We start from the raw sequence: 18,592 nt of genomic DNA, 5'->3' as shown, positions 1-18,592 counted from the left end.
ATCAGGTTCTTTTTTTAATGCTCATTTTTCATCCTTTTTCTTGACTTTTATATTAAAGTTAGGCTCTGTTGGAAGGGGCACTATCCTAAGTTTGTTGCATATGGGTGTGGGGCCTTGCTATTGGACTACACAGAGGTTTCAAATATAGGTGATGTGAAAGCGAGAGAGAATGTGAATCCACTTTCTGATCTGGACTAAGTAAAGTGAGTGCTCAAAATTCATCTTATGTACTTTGCCTCTGATCCATCATGCTATATTCCATCCATCTCCCTGACACATCATCTACTTGCTTCTACTTCTGTTGCTGCTATACCTCCTTCCAACTCTAAATGCAATCTTGTGCTCTCACCCTGGGATTATACTCTCTTGAAGAGTGAAAATTCGTGATATTGAGTAAGTCCCAGATCCACTATACTGAATTCTAGATTTCTTTTGGCTATGCCATCCTCCCTTGGAATTTCTCAGGAAGGACTGAAGAAGAGAAATAATTAAATTGATAGTTCCTGATGGGAGGCATCCCTAGTAAATATTACTCAAAAATATATAAATGGGACTCACAGGGAAATTCTGAATCACATTCTTATGGAGAAGAGTTATGGTACTGAGGAAGGGAAATATTAAAAATAGGAGTGTATTGGGGTATCTGGGCATGGAATCGTTCAGAACTCAAAGTAAGAGTTCTGTGAGAGGAAATGGAGATCAAATTGCTTCAAGTAAAAACAAACTATAAGACTTTAATATAGATTAAAATTGAAAGGTAATAGAACAATATTTGGTGAAAAACAATGCAAGTATAAAGGTGGACCTAGCATTACATCAATTCATTTTGTAGGAAACTTTGTCTAATTTTATAATGAGAAGCAATAAAAATTAAATTTACTTTGCAAAAATATATGCTTAACAGACTACTTTGCTGAAATGTATCTGCTACAGCATGACATTCACATTGCTTGTTTATTGCTGAGAAGTAATGTAAGCAGGGCACAACTTCAAACTCAGTGTAAAAAATTCTTCTGGCAACTTGCACTAGATGACTTTGGAAGTAATAAAGTAATTAATTGCCAAAGACCCTGTGCATTTTATTTCTTCCCAGCTTAAGAAGAGAGGAAGCTAACAAGGTAAAAGCATAAGCATAGTGGGATTTTTTTTCTTCGAGTTTAGTTTCCCAGGCTCATCCTAAATGGTGAACATCTGAAGGATTACTCTTCTTTGAACCATGATAATTCACAGCTGTGTTGAATCACCTAGGTTTCATTCCTTCTGGCTCTGAGTCTGTTATTCAAAAGTGTGTGTATATAGATACACACACACACACACACACACACACACACACATATATACATACATACATTCTGAGGTGTGATACTGCCTTGGAGGATCACTCACTGAAGAATGTTTAACCATTATTAAGAGCCACCCCCCGAGCTATGAATATGAATCACTATCACTCTTCAAAGGGGACCTTTGACAGAGAGAAGAAACCTCTGATACCAACCCTTTTGAGAATACTGGATCACTGGACTGGAATAAAATAGTAAAGGACAGTATGGATTCAGTGACACTGAGATAGTTATCTGTAATTTTCTGGTTATTATATTATTTTGCTGTTCCCAGAGCCCAGACCAGAGTAGCCCCTTGCCATATGCTAGGGGAGGTAGAGTTACCCTGCAGTTGGGGTGGTACAGGCCAGAAACCGAGGCTGAAGGCAGGAGACCCTGGAGCCTGCTGAGGCTGGATTCAGGTGAGATCAGGGAAAGCCTGAAATGGAACAATCCCTTCCCCTGTGAGGTGGGCCATGGAGCAGTAGTGGAGAGCTGCCTGTGTGTGAATCCAGGCAGGAGCTGGGAGTACCTGCAGAAAGAGGAACCCCAGAACTTTGAACTCAGCCCCAAGTTGAGATGGAAGCTTTACAGCAGGACAGGAACAGTAAGCATGCTTTCTTGCGGTGTTCCCCTGGGATGAGTTAGGATCCATGGGGGAAGAGTTATTTATGGTATGGTAAGGGAAGTACCATGGCCTCAGTGCACCCACCATGTTGGCTTTTTCACCCAGCTGCCCCTCAGGGCTTGGAAGCAGCAGCTGGACCTGTGTTAGGACTTAGACTTGCACTTTGACTCATTAGAGCACATGTGCAGCTGAGAGTGCCAGGAGGCACTGCAACAGCAGTGTGGGGAGAAGGACACACCCCAACAGGACTTTACTTGGACTTTATTCTGTTTTGAAACTACTGTAACCTAGGGGTGGAGTGTGCTGTGTTCCCTGCTAGCCCTGGGAATGTGCTGTGTTAGGGAAGATCCTGGCCTGAGATTCCCTGATTGTACAAAGAAGTATAATGTGGAGGGCATACCATGTTTTGTTGTATACTTTTCTGTCTGCTTGAGGCCTTGGTAATAAGTAGTTATGTTATGGATTTTGATGTTATACTGTGAATGCTTTAGTTTCTTGAGTTGGCTTTGGTTTTCAATAAGCAGAGAGCTTATTACTTTGTGATTTAACCCTAAATAAATACACAGATATATTCACAATAGCTGCCCTCAAGTATGCTGTATTGATTGGTGCTACACAGGGGTAGAACTAAAGTGCTGATTTTTTTCAGCTACCAGGAGGGTTCATGAAAAAGAGGAAGAGGGCACAATGAAAGGGAGAGTATGGCAGGGCTTTTTCCTGGACACATAGAACAGCAGGGAGACAGTGGCAAATAGCAACAAAATCTCAAATCTAAACCTCCAAGAGAGACTGAAAAGTCAAACCTAAATGAATACAAAGTGAGGTATGACTATATTTTCACTTTATTTATTTGTGTGTGTGTGTGTGTGTGGATACTTGTTCAGGTGGCTTGAGTAATAAAGTTAAATAAGAAAACAAAAAAAAAATGATGGTCCTTGTCCCTTTCCCTACCTTACTTGAATTGGGTGTACTTGGCACCTGTTTCTAAACATGCTCTTTTGTTGTAATAAAAACATAGTTTTATCTCTTATAGAAACATTTGTTGGACCTTGCCCTGTGTATTTGCTTGCATACATTTGAGGCATGAAGGCAAGGACAGCTTAGGGATCCACCTAGGAGACAATGATGTTTCTTGGTGCAGATGGGAATACCATCCTCTTTATCCATTGTAACAGTTTATTTTTTTTCTTTCATTGGCATTATCCTGGGCCATTCACAAGTTTCATGCTTACACTTCCAAGAACAAAATTGCTACAGACTTTGGGCTTTTACATCTTCCCCCTTTAGACAACACACCTAAACCTGTTTAGATTCCTAGTAGTTACAAGAGTATTTTCACTGTTATTATTTTATTACAAACATCAGCAATAACCATATTCTGCAAAGCTTCCCCTTATTTTGCTGTTCTATTATTTTTAAGAAAGGCAGCAATATCTTGTTGAACATGCATCAGAACAGATGGCCAGTGCCAAACACTTCAAAAATATCAGTATGAAAAGCAGAGAATCATGACTGCTGATGCAAAGGAACAGCCACTGGTTTATCTTGGGGCAGGTTATGCTTGCACAGAGTGTAAAGGGTTTCCCAGGGTTTGTTTTCTTTTGTACACTTCACGCATCACTCTGCCTCTTTATTTTGACTCTGATGCTGTACAGCATCCTCACCTGCTGAGAGGTAGAGTTCCCTGAAAGTATCTTGAATCAATCCTGGAGGCCTTCAGTGAATCTCTGTTCTGATTTTGTTATTCCCCTCTTTTTTTGTGTGTGCTGTTTCTACAGACTCTAAAGAGGGCTCTCAGTAGCATGCTGAGCATGCACTGGGAAGGAAGCAGTTATAGGGTCCTATTGATATTTAATAATGACTATAGAAGGTTTATAGAAAATCATTGACAAGGAATGGATGGCATTAAAAAAAATATACAGCAGGAATTCAACCTAGAGTCTGTTTTTTTTTAATTTTAATTAAATTATTTCATATTGATAATGACAATTATTTCAATATAATTTTTTTTTATTGACACAGTATGTATTTTAGGCAGTTAGTCAATAGTCGATAAATGTTTATTAAGTACATACATAATGTGCCAGATGTTGTATGAAGGATTGGAGACATGAAATGAAGTAAAGACAGTTCCTGCCCTCAAAGAACTCAAAAATCTAATGAGGAGAATAGCAACCAAACCAATACGTACAAGCAAGCAACGTAGAGGATGAAAAGGATGCAACTAAAAGAAGAAAGGCATTGAAGGAAGAGGTGTTGGGAAAAGCTTCCTGTTAAAGGAGGAATTTTAGTTGGGAGTTGTAGGAATTCAGAGAAGCCAGTAGGCAGAGAAAGGCAAGGAAAATATTCCACGTGTGGGAGATGGCCAGAGGAAAGTCAAAAGCTGAAAGATGGAATTTCTTATTCGTTGAAAAGACAGGAAACAAGTGTCAGTAGATTGAAGAATATGTGTTGGTGATTAATATGTAAGAAGCCTAAAAAGGTAGGAGGGGACTAGGTTATGAAGGGCTTTTTAATCCAAATAGGGAATTTACATTTGACACTAGAGGCAATAGGGAAATACGTTTATTGAGTAGTGGGATAACATAGTTAGATCTGTACTTTGGGAAAGACTAATTCACGAAGTCCACAAACTATCAATTTTGCATTTGATTTTCTTTTTTTTATCATTAGCAACTTGGTGAACTCTAAGTTAAACCTGATTAGCACTGGAAACCAGAGAGAGTTGTTGATGGATTGCTACACAGAATGATTAATTAATTTAACCTTACATACTGGATCCTGCTGATTCTGGAATTCCTTCATGGGAGAGAATATAGAATATAAAAATTATATAAAACAATGTTGTTCCTGTTGTTGTCTGTCTAAACAATTGATCATAAAACAATAATTCAAGACAAATATGACAAATGTACACCATGGCAGGATGGTCCTGAGCTATACAGTTCTTGTTCTAGCTCCTTTCCTTCAATGTTAGTTATCATCGATATACCTTCTTAGGGCAGAGCACTTGAATTATTTATTGAATTAAATGGAGCTTCTATCAGCCTATACTTGCCTCTCCCTCTTCCCAAACTGGAAGTCATTTAGGTGTAACCCCAGAAAACAGTGATATCTGGCTTTCAATTTGAGTCATTCGTTAGGTTATTACCTATTATAATTTAGATTTATCATGACTAATCTTGATAACCTTTGTGGTTCCTTTGGCTTTTAGGATGCCGCGATTATATAATAGATGAATTATTGCTACTGGACTCTACTATTAACTGAATATACTTCACTATTTTTTATATTTGTTTCTTCATTATTATAATCAATCATAGAGTTATAACTAGAAATTTTTGTGCTCTGGGCAAGACATACAATTCAGGAAAGTGTTCTGAAGTGGCCCCACATTGAGGAGGTAGGTATAGTTAGCTCCTAGTTAGCAAAACTAATTAAGATAGGAAGCTAACAGATGGCTGGCAAGAGCAAGCTCTTTCCTCACCTCACTTATTTTCTCCCTCTTCTAGAAGGAAAACCAATCCTTGGGCCCTGTCATGAAGCTATGACTCCAAAGGATGGGAGTAGAAGAAGGGGAAAGGAGTAGAGGATTTCAACCTAGTCCAATATCTCTGATAAGCTCTTTTGTTTAGATGCAGATGAATCCAGGCAAGTGGTATCTAATGTTGATAGCCTAGAAATAACCCATAGTCTCCTGATGCTAGTTATAGCTCTTATCAAACCATCTGCAATCTCTTCTGAGTTTAAAACTCCTTTTCAACTCATCAATTACATATCTAATACAGTAACTTCTGAAATATATTATCATGCACCAAAATGAGATAGTGTAGCAAGTATTGAAGTAGATAGCAATCATTTTTTTGTGAGTCAATGCTGAACACTGCTTGAACCACATACATATTGAATGAAGTTTGATAACATAGTTTCAATACCTTATTTGTTAGGGGAACTTGGGGAAAAGGGATTAGGACATTAGCTTTGTATTGCAAAGGTATCTGATATTTCTATTTTTGACCACTAAATCCCTGAGTGAAGCTAAGAAAACTGCCTTGGGGATGTCTCATAGGGCAGATAAAAGACTATAGTAATCCATAATTCCTATTGCCAAGGGCAGGGAGTTGCTTTAAAAGAGAAGCATTAATAAAATAGATTGGTTGGAACTTATGGCTAAGACATTCAGGGGTAACTGTTTAATCCAATACTGCTGTATCAATATGATTTAGCACATGTATGCAAAGCTGGATACATCATCCACATTTTCAAAATTTCAAGAACTGTATATTTTATTTGTGTAAGAAAAGTAGTTCTTAGCTTTGTATATCCATATTATCAGGATGCACCTGAAGTGCTCTGAATGAATATGTAACAGCAGGAGAAATAGAGAGTCTTGCTTTACGGGGCTCAAGTATCCAAATTGCTATTGTTACAGAGCTAGAAAACAACACAGAGACTAAATGAAGTTGTGACAAGTGACCTTGGGCAAGTCACTTAATATATCTAAATATCAGTTGTCTCATCTACGAAACACTGAAGTAAAATAAGGAGGCTAAAGTAGATTGCATCCAAGGGCCATCCTGCTCTAAATCTGGGACTCAGTGTGTGAAGCAAATAAATACCAGTGACTACGGGGCTTAATTAAAATAAACGTCTTCAAAGATAACCTCTAGATCAAACGGCAATTCTTTATTTCAACTAAATTTGAGCTCTAAATAAATTGTCCCATAAACTTAAACTATATTTACCTTAAAAAGATTAAATGGAAGAATCTAGGAATTAAATATTCAAGATTATTTTAAATATCTAGAGAGTTTTGGAGAGCAGAATCATAAACTTGATTTCTAACACATGGCTTTGATGAATAAACATTCTTTACAGAATCTAGGCTAGTTATATGAAAAAGTTCCATTCCCGCACCCCCATTCCTGTGATATCACATTTCTTGCTTTGTCATTAGATAAAGAGAAATGAGAAATTGAAAAGAAAAAAAATTAAATATACTCTACATTGACTATTTTCATCTCTAGATCTATGATCCTGACCTATGATCTATGACACCAATAATTAGAAACATATGGTATAGATCACAGTCATTAAGTGGTAAGAAACTGGCAAAAAGATTGTCCCTCAAATGTAGTTATCAATGGATCATTGTCAACCTGGGAGGACATAGTAAGTCATTATAACAAGGGTCAGCCTGCAATCCATCAGTTAACATTTTCAGAATGTACAGGATGATGAACAGTCATCCACAAACTTAATGAGTCACAGAAATTATTAAAGGGTTGGGAAATAAAGCCAATGATGAAAGATTTAAAAAGGAGATTTTTTTTCAGCCTGGAATAAAAATGGTTCAAAAATAATTTAAGATTGGTCAACATGTATTTCAAAGGCAAGAAACACAGAGAATGGTGATCAGCTCCCACAATATTCAATAATGACAAAACAAGAATAGCACTAAGGATGAGGTGGGGTATTTGGTTTTACACAAGCAATCCTTTATTGATGGTAAGTAGTGCTGTATACTAATACAGGTGATGCAGTTATTCATGTTAAATTCTCAATCATTTTCTCAGGAAATCTTTAAAAATAAGATCAAACAACTTTAAAAGATTTAAAAAATCTGATCAATAACAAAATTACCAACCACGGTTCAAAAGATCTTATGATGAAGCATGCTACCCACCTTCTGCTGGAGAGGTTGTGAACTCAGTGAGCAGATTAAGAACGTACTTTTTTGGATTTGCCAGTGTGGCATTTTATTTTTATTTTTTTGTTGTATTTGTTCAAACAGTTTTCTTTTTAATTTTCTTTTTCAGTGCAGGAAAAGGGGAAGAGAAATGAATATATAACACATTAAGGTCATTCAGCAGCTGATAGACATTATTGAAAAACTATAACTTGAAATGTGGCTATTGATCAAGAAATACAGCATTATCATAATGTCAGTACAAATCCTTATTCCCCTTATTTCTATTTTTCTTTCTTTCCTTACTGTCCTATTGATTATCACCTAGGATTAATCAAATTCTGTCCCATTATATTACAGTGAAAGGTTAAGTCATTTTCTTTTCATCAATAATATTTAACAAAGTAACTGTCTTTTACCTTCTCCACTATGTGTTTCTTACTCTTCTTTTTTTTTAATTGTTCTGAGATTCTGATCAACTCCCAAAATTTTATTATACCTTTGCCTTTGGGAATTTGAATGCAAATTTATTTTGCCATGTTAAGAAATTTTTGAAAAAAAAATCTGCCTTAAAAAACATCAGCTTTGGGGGGAGGAGCCAAGATGGTGGAGTAGAAAGATACACATATGCTAGCTCCAAACCCACAGTCCACAAAATATTTGTAAAGAAGAACTCCCAACAAATTCTAGAGCAGCAGAAGCCACAGCACATTGGAGCAGAAGAGATTCCTGTTCCAGAGAGACCTGAAAAAATGATGTGAAAGGTCCCTCGACCACTGGACCTGGAGCAGATCCCAGCCCTGCCTTGGCTGAGTGGCACCGGGAAAAGCGGATCCCAGCAGGCTTCAGGGACAGAATCTCCAGGAGCCACGCAGGTCCCTCCACCCACAGGTGACAAGGGTCAATGAGAGAGTCTTTTTGGGTGGCCAAGAGGGGAGCAGGGTGTCCCCGTGGCTCGGGCCCCCTTGGGAGGCAGCAGCAGGGGCAGCGATGGACAGGGGCTCCCAAAGCAGACAGGAGCTTGGGTCCATTGTTGAAGGTCTCTGCATAAACCCTCTGAGGGAACTGAGTCCCCTGTGGTGGCCCTGCCCCCACCTGAGCACCTGACCTTAATCTCACACTGAATAGCAGCCCTGCCCCCACCCAAAGCCCTGAAGCTGGGAAGCAGCATTTGAATCTCAGACCTCAAGCACTGGATGGGTGGATCTGGAAGTATGGTGGGGGTGGAAAGAAAACTCAGAAGTCAAGTCACTGGCTGGGAAAATGCCCAGAAAAGGGAAAAAAAATAAGACTATAGAAGGTTACTTTCTTGGTGAACAGATATTTCCTCCCTTCCTTTCTGATGAGGAAGAACAATGCTTAACATCAGGGAAAGGCACAGAAGTCAAGGCTTCTATATGCCATACATCCAAAATAAATATACCATGGGCTCAGGCCATGGAAGAGCTCAAAAAGGATTTTGAAAATCAAGTTAGAGAGGTGGAGGAAAAACTGGGAAGAGAAATGAGAGAGATGCAAGAAAAGCATGAAAAACAAGTAAACACCCTGCTAAAGGAGACCCAAAAAAATTCTGAAGAAAATAACACCTTGAAAAATAGGCTAACTCAATGGGCAAAAGAGGTTCAAAAAGCCAATGAGGAGAAGAATGCTTTCAAAAGCAGAATTAGCCAAATGGAAAAGGAGATTCAAAAGCTCACTGAAGAAAACAGTTCTTTCAAAATGAGAATGGAACAGATGGAGGCTAATGACTTTAAGAGAAACCAAGAAATCACAAAACAAAACCAAAAGAATGAGAAAATGGAAGATAATGTGAAATATCTCATTGGAAAAACAACTGACCTGGAAAATAGATCCAGGAGAGACAATTTAAAAATTATGGGTCTACCTGAAAGCCATGATCAAAAAAAGAGCCTAGACATCATCTTTCATGAAATTATCAAGGAAAACTGCCCTGAGATTCTAGAACCAGAAGGCAAAATAAATATTGAAAGAGTCCACAGATCCCCTCCTGAAAGAGATCCAAAAAGAGAAACTCCTGGGAACATTGTGGCCAAATTTCAGAGTTCCCTGGTCAAGGAGAAAATACTGCAAGCAGCTAGAAAGAAACAATTCCAGTATTGTGGAAATACAATCAGGATAACACAAGATCTAGCAGCTTCTACATTAAGGGATCAAAAGGTGTGGAAGATGATATTCCAAAAGTTAAAGGAACTAGGACTAAAACCAAGAATCACCTACCCAGCAAAACTGAGTATAATACTTCAGGGAAAATATTGGTCTTTCAATGAAATAGAGGACTTTCAAGCATTCTTGATGAAAAACCAGAGCTGAAAAAAAAAATTTGACTTTCAAACACAAGAATGAAGAGAAGCATGAAAAGGTAAACAGCAAAGAGAAGTCATAAAGGACTTACTAAAGTTGAACTGTTTACATTCCTACATGGAAAGAAAATATTCGTAACTCTTGAAACTTTTCAGTATCTGGCTAGTTGGTGGGATTACACACACACACACACACACACACACACACACACACACACACACAGACGCACACACACACACAGCCCGAGAGCACAGAGTGAATTGAATAGGATGGTATCATATCTTCAAAAAATGAAATTAAGCAGTGAGAGAGAAATATATTGGGAGGAGAAAGGGAGAAATGGAATGGGGCAAATTATCTCTCATAAAAGAGGCAAGCAAAAGACTTTTTAGTGGAGGGAAGAAAAAGGGAGGTGAGAGAAAAACATGAAGTTTACTCTCAACACATTCCACTAAAGGAAGGAATAAAATACACACTCATTTTGATATGAAAACCTATCTCACAATACAGGAAAGTGGGGGAGAAGGGGATAAGTAGTGTGGGGGGGATGATGGAAGGGAGGGCAATGGGAGGAAGGAGCAATGTGAAGTCAACACTCTTGGTGAGGGACAAAATCAAAAGAGAGAATAGAAGCAATGGGGGGCAGGATAGGATGGAGGGAAATATAGTTAGTCTTACACAACACAACTATTATGGAAGTCATTTGAAAAACTACACAGATATGGCCTATATTGAATTGCTTGCCTTCCAAAAGGAATGGGTGGGGAGGGAGGGATGAAGAGAAGTTGGAACTCAAAGTACTAGGAACAACTGTCGAGTACTGTTCTTGCTACTAGGAAATAAGAAACACAGGTAAAGGGGTATAGAAAGTTATCTGGCCCTATAGGACAAAAGAGAAGATGGGGACAAAGGAAGGGAGGGATGATAGAAGAGAGGGCAGATTGGTGATAGGGACAATTAGAATGCTTGGTGTTTTGGGGTGGGGGGAGGGAACAAATGGGGAGAAAATTTGGAACCCAAAATTTTGTGAAAATGAATGTTAAAAGTGAAATAAATTGAAAAAAAAACAAAAAAAAACCCATCAGTTTTTGGGGGCAGCTGAGTGGTACAGTGAATAGAGTACCAGTCCCGGAGTTAGGAGGACCTGAGTTCAAATCCTGATTCAGACACATGACACTTACCACCTGTGTGACTTTGGGCAAGTTGTTTAACCCCAATTGCCTTGCCTTTTCCCCTCCAAAAAAAAAAAAAAAAAAAAAAAGATCACTTTTCATGGATAGACATACTACCCATAGACTTCTATAAATATGGTCTTACCAGTCCTTCATGTGTATTACCTTCTGATAGAAATGTTAAGAATCCTGCTGTATGAATATATATTTCAAATGTGTGTATATATATGTGTATATATATATATATATATATATATATATATATATATATATATATATATATGCTGATATGTGGATAATACAGAAAAACATACAATCCTAAACCTCAGAGAATCAGGTTACTACAGGATGAGTGGACTCAAAACTCAGACTTCAGAAAGCAGAAGCTTAGTCATTGTTGTCTATATGAAGTTTCCTCTAAGTTTACACCATCTTCTGCCAACTTGAGAGGAACTATGAATTTGACTCTAAACATATATTCAATCTGGCCCTAAAAATTCAATAATCAGGCATGAATTGACACTTATATAATTTCTCTGCTACCAATCATATCTTTAGTGTCCTGGACACCTATCTCTATTTTGACTGAAACTGATTTCTTCCTCATCTTCATCTCTCAAAAATTTTATCTTCTTTCAAAGATTAGCTTGGGTATAATTTTCTTTCTTTCTTTTTTTTCAATTTATTTATTTAACTTTTAACATTCATTTTCACAAAATTTTGGCTTCCAAATTTTCTCCCCTTTTATCCCCTCCCCCCCCAAACACCAAGCATTCCAATTGCCCCTATGACCAATCTGCTCTCTCTTCTATCATCCCTCTCTGCCTTTGTCTCCATCTTCTCTTTTGTACTGTAGGGTCAGATAACTCTCTATACCCCTTTACCTATATTTCTTGTTTCCTAGTGGCAAGAACATTACTCAACAGTTGATTCTAACACTTTGAGTTCCAACTTCTTTACCTCCCTCCCTCTCCACCTCTTCCCTTTGGAAGGCAAGCAATTCAATATAGGCCAAATCTGTGTAGTTTTGCAAATGACTTCCATAATAGTTGTGTTGTATAAGACTAACTATATTTCCCTCCATCCTATCCTGTCCCCCATTACTTCTATTCTCTTTTGATCCTATCCCTCCCCATGAGTGTCGACCTCAAATTGCACCCTCCTCCCCATGCCCTCCCTTCTATCATCCCCCCCACCCTGCTTATCCCCTTCTCCCCCACTTTCCTGTATTGTAAGACAGGTTTTCATACCAAAACGAGTGTGCATTTTATTCTTTCCTTAAGTGGAATGTGATGAGAGTAGACTTCATGTTTTTCTCTCACCTCCCCTCTTTATCCGTCCACTGATGAGTCTTTTGCTTGCCTCTTTTATGAGAGATAATTTGCCCCATTCAATTTCTCCCTTTCTCCTCCCAATATATTTCTCTCTCACTGCTTGATTTCATTTTTTTTAAAGATATGATCCCATCCTCTTCAATTCACTCTGTGCACTCTGTCTCTATGTGTGTGTGCGTGTGTGCATGTGTGTGTGTGTAATCCCACCCAGTACCCAGATACTGAAATGTTTCAAGAGTTACAAATATTGTGTTTCCATGTAGGAATGTAAACAGTTCAACTTTAATAAGTCCCTTATGACTTCTCTTTGCTGTTTACCTTTTCATGGTTCTCTTCATTCTTGTGTTTGAAAATCAAATTTTCTTTTCAGCTCTGGTCTTTTCATCAAGAATGCTTGAAAATCCTCTATTTCATTGAAAGACCAATTTTTCCCCTGAAGTATTATACTCAGTTTTGCTGGGTAGGTGATTCTTGGTTTTAGTCCTAGTTCCTTTGGCTTCTGGAATATTCTATTCCATGCCCTTCGATCCCTTAATGTAGAAGCTGCTAGATCTTGTGTTATCCTGATTGTATTTCCACAATACTGGAATTGTTTCTTTCTAGCTGTTTGCAATATTTTCTCCTTTACCTGGGAGCTCTGGAATTTGGCCCCAATGTTCCTAGGAGTTTCTCTTTTTGGATCTCTTTCAGGCGGTGTTCTGTGGATTCCTTGAGTATTTATTTTGCCCTCTGGTTCTAGAATCTCAGGGCAGTTTTCCTGGATAATTTCATGAAAGATGATGTCTAGGCTCTTTTTTTGATCATGGTTTTCAGGTAGTCCCATAATTTTTAAATTGTCTCTCCTGGATCTATTTTCCAGGTCAGTTGTTTTTCCAATGAGATATTTCACATTCTCTTCCATTTTTCCATTGTTTTGGTTTTGTTTTGTGATTTCTTGCTTTCTCATAAAGTCATTAGCCTCCATCTGTGCCATTCTAATTTTGAAAGAACTAGTTTCTTCAGTGAGCTTTTGAATCTCCTTTTCCATCTGGCTAATTCTGCTTTTGAAAGCATTCTTCTCCTCATTGGCTTCTTGAACCTTTTTTGCCAGTTGAATTAGCCTATTTTTCAAGGTCTTATTTTCTTCAAGATTTTTTTGGTTCTCCTTTAGCAGGGTGTTGACCTGCTGTTCATGCTTTGACTTCATGTCTCTCATTTCTCTTCCCAGCTTTTCCTCCACCTCTCTAACTTGATTTTCAAAATTCTTTTTGAGCTCTTCCATGGCTTGAGCCCATTGAGTGGGCTGGTATATAGAAGCCTTGACTTCTGTGTTTTTGCCTGATGGTAAGCATTGTTCTTCCTCATCAGAAAGGAAGGGAGGAAATGCCTGTTCACCAAGAAAGTAACCTTCTATAGTCTTATTTCTTTTCCCTTTTCTGGGCATTTTCCCAGCCAGTGACTTGACCTCTGAATATTCTCCTCACACCCACCTCACCTCCTGATCCTCCCAGCCAGTGTTTGGGGTCTGAGATTCAAATGCTGCTTCCAGCCTTAGGGCTTTTGGCGGGGGCAGGGCTGCTATTCAGTGTAAGATTAATTTCAGGTGCTCAGGTTGGGGCAGGGCCACCTCTAGAGCTCAGTTCCCTCAGGGGGCTTATGCACAGACCTTCCACAATGGATCCAGGCTCCCACCCCCTTGGGGAACACCGGTCTGCCGCTGCCTCTCAGCTTCTGCCTCCCAAGGGGGCCTGAGTTATGGGGCCACCCCACTCCCCTCTCGACCCGCCAAAGAGACCCTCTCACCAACCCCCATCACCTGTGGGTGGAGGGACCCACCCGGCTGCTGGAGATCCTGTCCCTGAAGCCTGTTCGGATCTGTTCCTCTCGGTGCCGTGGCCGCGGCAGGTCTGGGCTGGGCTCCGTGTCTGCAGCGTGACGGACCTTTTGCGAGAGGTTTGTAGGTACCTCTGGAACAGAAATCTCCTTGGCTCCACTGTTCTGTGGCCTCACTGCTCCAGAATTCGCCATGAGTTACTTTATACAGATGTTGTATGGGTTGTGGCTATGTGTATTTGCGTCTTTCTACTCCGCCATCTTGCCTCCGCCCCCGGGTATAATTTTCTTAATCCCAGTATAAATCCTCAAAGTTGTTAAAGATCTTTCTCAAATAAAGTCATCTTTTATTTAGTAATATATACACATAATATCCTCCCATAGAATATAAACTCCTAGAAGGTAGCAGTTATTTTATTTCCATCAGTGTATTTCCAGCCCCCACTATAGTACTTGTTCACACTAAGTGCTAAATAAGGGTTTAGGAAATTAAACTGAATGAAAAGTTAATCCTTCTCATCCTTTAATGTAAGACATGTTATGAAAACAGTGTTGGACAAAGAACCTGGAATTAGAGAAGTTTTTTCTTTCCCACTATTTTACCCATCAGCATAACTTTACATCTCCTTCTCACTTTTTCCTTCTCCTTGACCAAGTTAAAAAAAAAAATCTTGCTTCCTATTCCCATAGGATCTTAATTTTGGCTAATGGAAAATAATTCTTAATGGAGTGAAACCCTATAAAGTATGAACCTTTCCACAAATTATTTGTATTTCAGCTGAATACAATTGAAATTTGAAAATTAGTAAGTCTTTAAAACCCAAAGAAGTAGAGCAAGGACAGTGCAATGGTGGTTAGGTAGGCTGATATTTTGAGGTTAGTGAGTCACATTAGTATCCATCTATACACTATAAATATAGCAGCTTTGTGAATTAACAAATTAGTTGAAATGAATTTGTTGCAAGAACTCTTACACTTTGGTTTACAGCCTTAGTAATTTCTAGTTTTCAAGGAAAATTTTTTGTTTTTTGGCTCTTTAGTTAGATCAAGTATTTTACTGTCCCCTATTCCTTTCTGCATAGTTTTCCATACACATATATAATCTATATCCATATGTGTTGTTGTTCAGTCACAGTCATACACAATTCTTTTGACCACATGAACCTTAGCAGACCAATACTGTCAACAGAATTTTCTTGGCAAAGATATTGTAGTGGTTTGCCATTTCCTTCCCCAGTGGATTAAAGCAAATAGAGGTCAAGTGACTTGCCCAACATCCCACAGCTAGTAAACACCTGAGGCCAGATTTGAATTCAGATCTTCCTGACTTTAGGCTATATGTTCTGTCCACTGAGCCACCTAACTACCTCCAGGTATATATATATAGTTACCTCTCTATTTATCTATAACTATATTTAAGCTCCAATTTCTCTTAACTCTGAGTTTTCTGGGGGTACTTAATCTAGATAACAGAACTATAAATACAACTCACCAGAATTTATTTTCAGCTTGTAGGCAGTGACATATATGTGTGTGTGTGTGTGTGTGTGTGTGTGCGTGTGTGTGTGATGTGTGTGTGTGTATGTGTGTATACTGGAAAACAATGAAAAACCAGGAAACTTGTCATAAGTCTCATGTCTGTTAGAACTTGTTAATATCAGTCTTTGATGACAAAAATGATTTAAAGGGTAAAGGAATGTCTTTAAAATTTTCAGCCAATAATTCACCTTTATTTCCTCTTGTTAGATAATGCCCCCCTTCTTCCCAATAGAAGTGGAAATGATGCAAGAATGCTCATTATCACCACATTATTAAATATTGTACTAGAAATGGTAGCTATAAGAAGGCCAGAAAAAGAAATAGAAGCAATTATAATAGGCAAGGAAGATGTAAAATTACAATATTATATATAGTATGATGATATACTTGATTCCTAGAGAACTAACTGAACATTAATTTGAATAATAACTTAAGTAAGGTTGCAAGTTATAAAATAAACACACGTCATCAGCATTTTAGTATTTTACCAACAAATTCCAGTTATACCATAGACAATATGAAATACTTGGGAGTCTTCCCACCAAGACACACCCAGAGATTATAGAAACACAATTACAAAAAAAAAAATTTCACATAAATAAACTCAGACCTAAACAATTGAAAAAAAAATAATCATTGCTCATGGGTAGACTTAGACAGAATAATAAAAATTACAATTCCAACTAAATGAATCCACTTATTCAGTGATATGCCAATTAAATTATCAAACATTATTTTATAGAACTAGAAAAATAAAAAAATATGCATAAGAAAAACAAGTTCAAGAATATCAAGTGAATCAATTTTTAGAAGGAACTTGTCATAACCATAACAGATCTCAAACTACTGAAAAAGCAGTAATCATTTAAACAATCTGGTACCAGCTGAAATACAGTGGTTGATTAGTGGAATAGATTAAGTACACAGTGGAATAGATTAAGTGGAATAGATTAAGATACAGTAGTAAGCGAACATAGTAATTTAATATTTGATAAACCCAAAGTGCCAGACTTTGGGGGCAAAAACTCACCATTTCACATTTATTGAGAAACTGGATAACAGTATGGAAGAAAGTAGCTATAGACCAACATATCAGGGACACATTTAGGGAATTTAAGAGACAAAGACATACATAAAATAGATTCCCCTATTTCATGCCTAGCAAAATGTTAAAAATTTTAAAATATGTGAATTGTCAATTTTGGTAGCATTATGGAAAGAAAGACATATCATTAGTATTCTATTGGTTAAGCTACAAATTGTTTTAAACATTCTGGAAATGAATATGAAATAATATGATAAGAAAGTATTCTAAATGACTCATCCTGTGACCTAGAGATTCCATTGAGAGACATATACTCGAAGCAGGTCAAATATGGAAATTTCCCATATACAGTTAAATGTTTCTAGCAGCACTTCTCTAGGGGTAAATCACTGTAAGAAAAAAAAAAGTAGATATCCAACAATTTTGATATTATTTAACACATTTTATAGGCAAATTATATATGTATACAGGTTAAATTTCCATAAAACATTATTAAGGCAACATAAAGACGTTTAGGAAATAGTGGGTGAATGATAAAAGGGTTATAGATTTGTTTTCTGGTATTTTAATTTATTTCTTTTAAAAATCATTGTTTTTGAAACTTAAAAGCAATATTTGGTTCATAAATGAGGATTCAAAAATCATATGCAAGAATAGATTCAGATTTGCTGAATATAAAGACTGAATTTCCAGTCACCATACTTTCAGCAATTGCTTATTGTATTAGTTTAGATGCCAGCGCTGCATGTGCAGTAGGTATTCTGATTTTATTATTTAGTTGACCTAAAAAGTTAATGAGTAGGCATAGGGGGGATACAGACAGAACAAATCAGGAGAGAGTTGAAGATGCTGGAAATCAATTCAAAGTAGGTACTTGACAAAGAACTATAGTGTAAAGCACTAGTTAGGGATGTGTAGAATGTAGAAGAGGGGTCACTGAGAACCCTTCTTTTACCACTCTTTAATATTTTAATTGGTCCCCTTATTTCTCTCAAATACACATACACACACACACACACACACACACACACACACACACCACATGAACAGATTCAGGATCCTTGAATTATGATTTTAATAGGATGCATGAGTGACACTAAAGAATATTATGGAGTCTGAGATGTCAATTTTTCAGTCATCCTCTTTAGACATTGAAGTAGAGTAGGACACTGTCATTCAGTAGGGCAGCGATTTGAGATCTGAGGAATTGTACTATGTGGATATTAGTAAATTTTACTGCTCCATAAGAAATTATGATTTTGAGGAATTCAGAGAAATACAGGAAGATTTTTATAAACTGATATTGAAGTAAATAGCCATTAAACAGTATACCAGATGACTACAACAATATAAATGTTGAAGAGCAATAAAAACAACTATAAAAAATGAACAGCGTGTAACTAAAATGACAAAGAATGGACCCAAAGTAGAGATAAGAAAAATGAATTTCTCTTACTTTACATTCATGAGTCTGTAGGGTATAATTATAACTATAACTATGTGTATATATATATATATATATAATTATATATATATACATATATAATTTTATGTAACTAAATGTGTGTATGTACACACACATAATATACATACATATATACATATGTATATACATATATATATGTGGAACATTGTATATGTTCTGTGATTACTTGGTTATTGTGGTCCTTATTGTGTTATGCTGAACTGCTTCTCCCTGCCGCCACTGCTTATTTCAGATGATAGATTTCAG

The sequence above is a fragment of the Notamacropus eugenii genome, chromosome 5, assembly GCF_028372415.1.
Source record: "Notamacropus eugenii isolate mMacEug1 chromosome 5, mMacEug1.pri_v2, whole genome shotgun sequence".
NCBI classification, from domain to species: Eukaryota; Metazoa; Chordata; class Mammalia; order Diprotodontia; family Macropodidae; genus Notamacropus; species Notamacropus eugenii.
The sequence above is the reverse complement of the archived record's forward strand: the minus strand, read 5'-3'. Positions refer to the sequence as shown.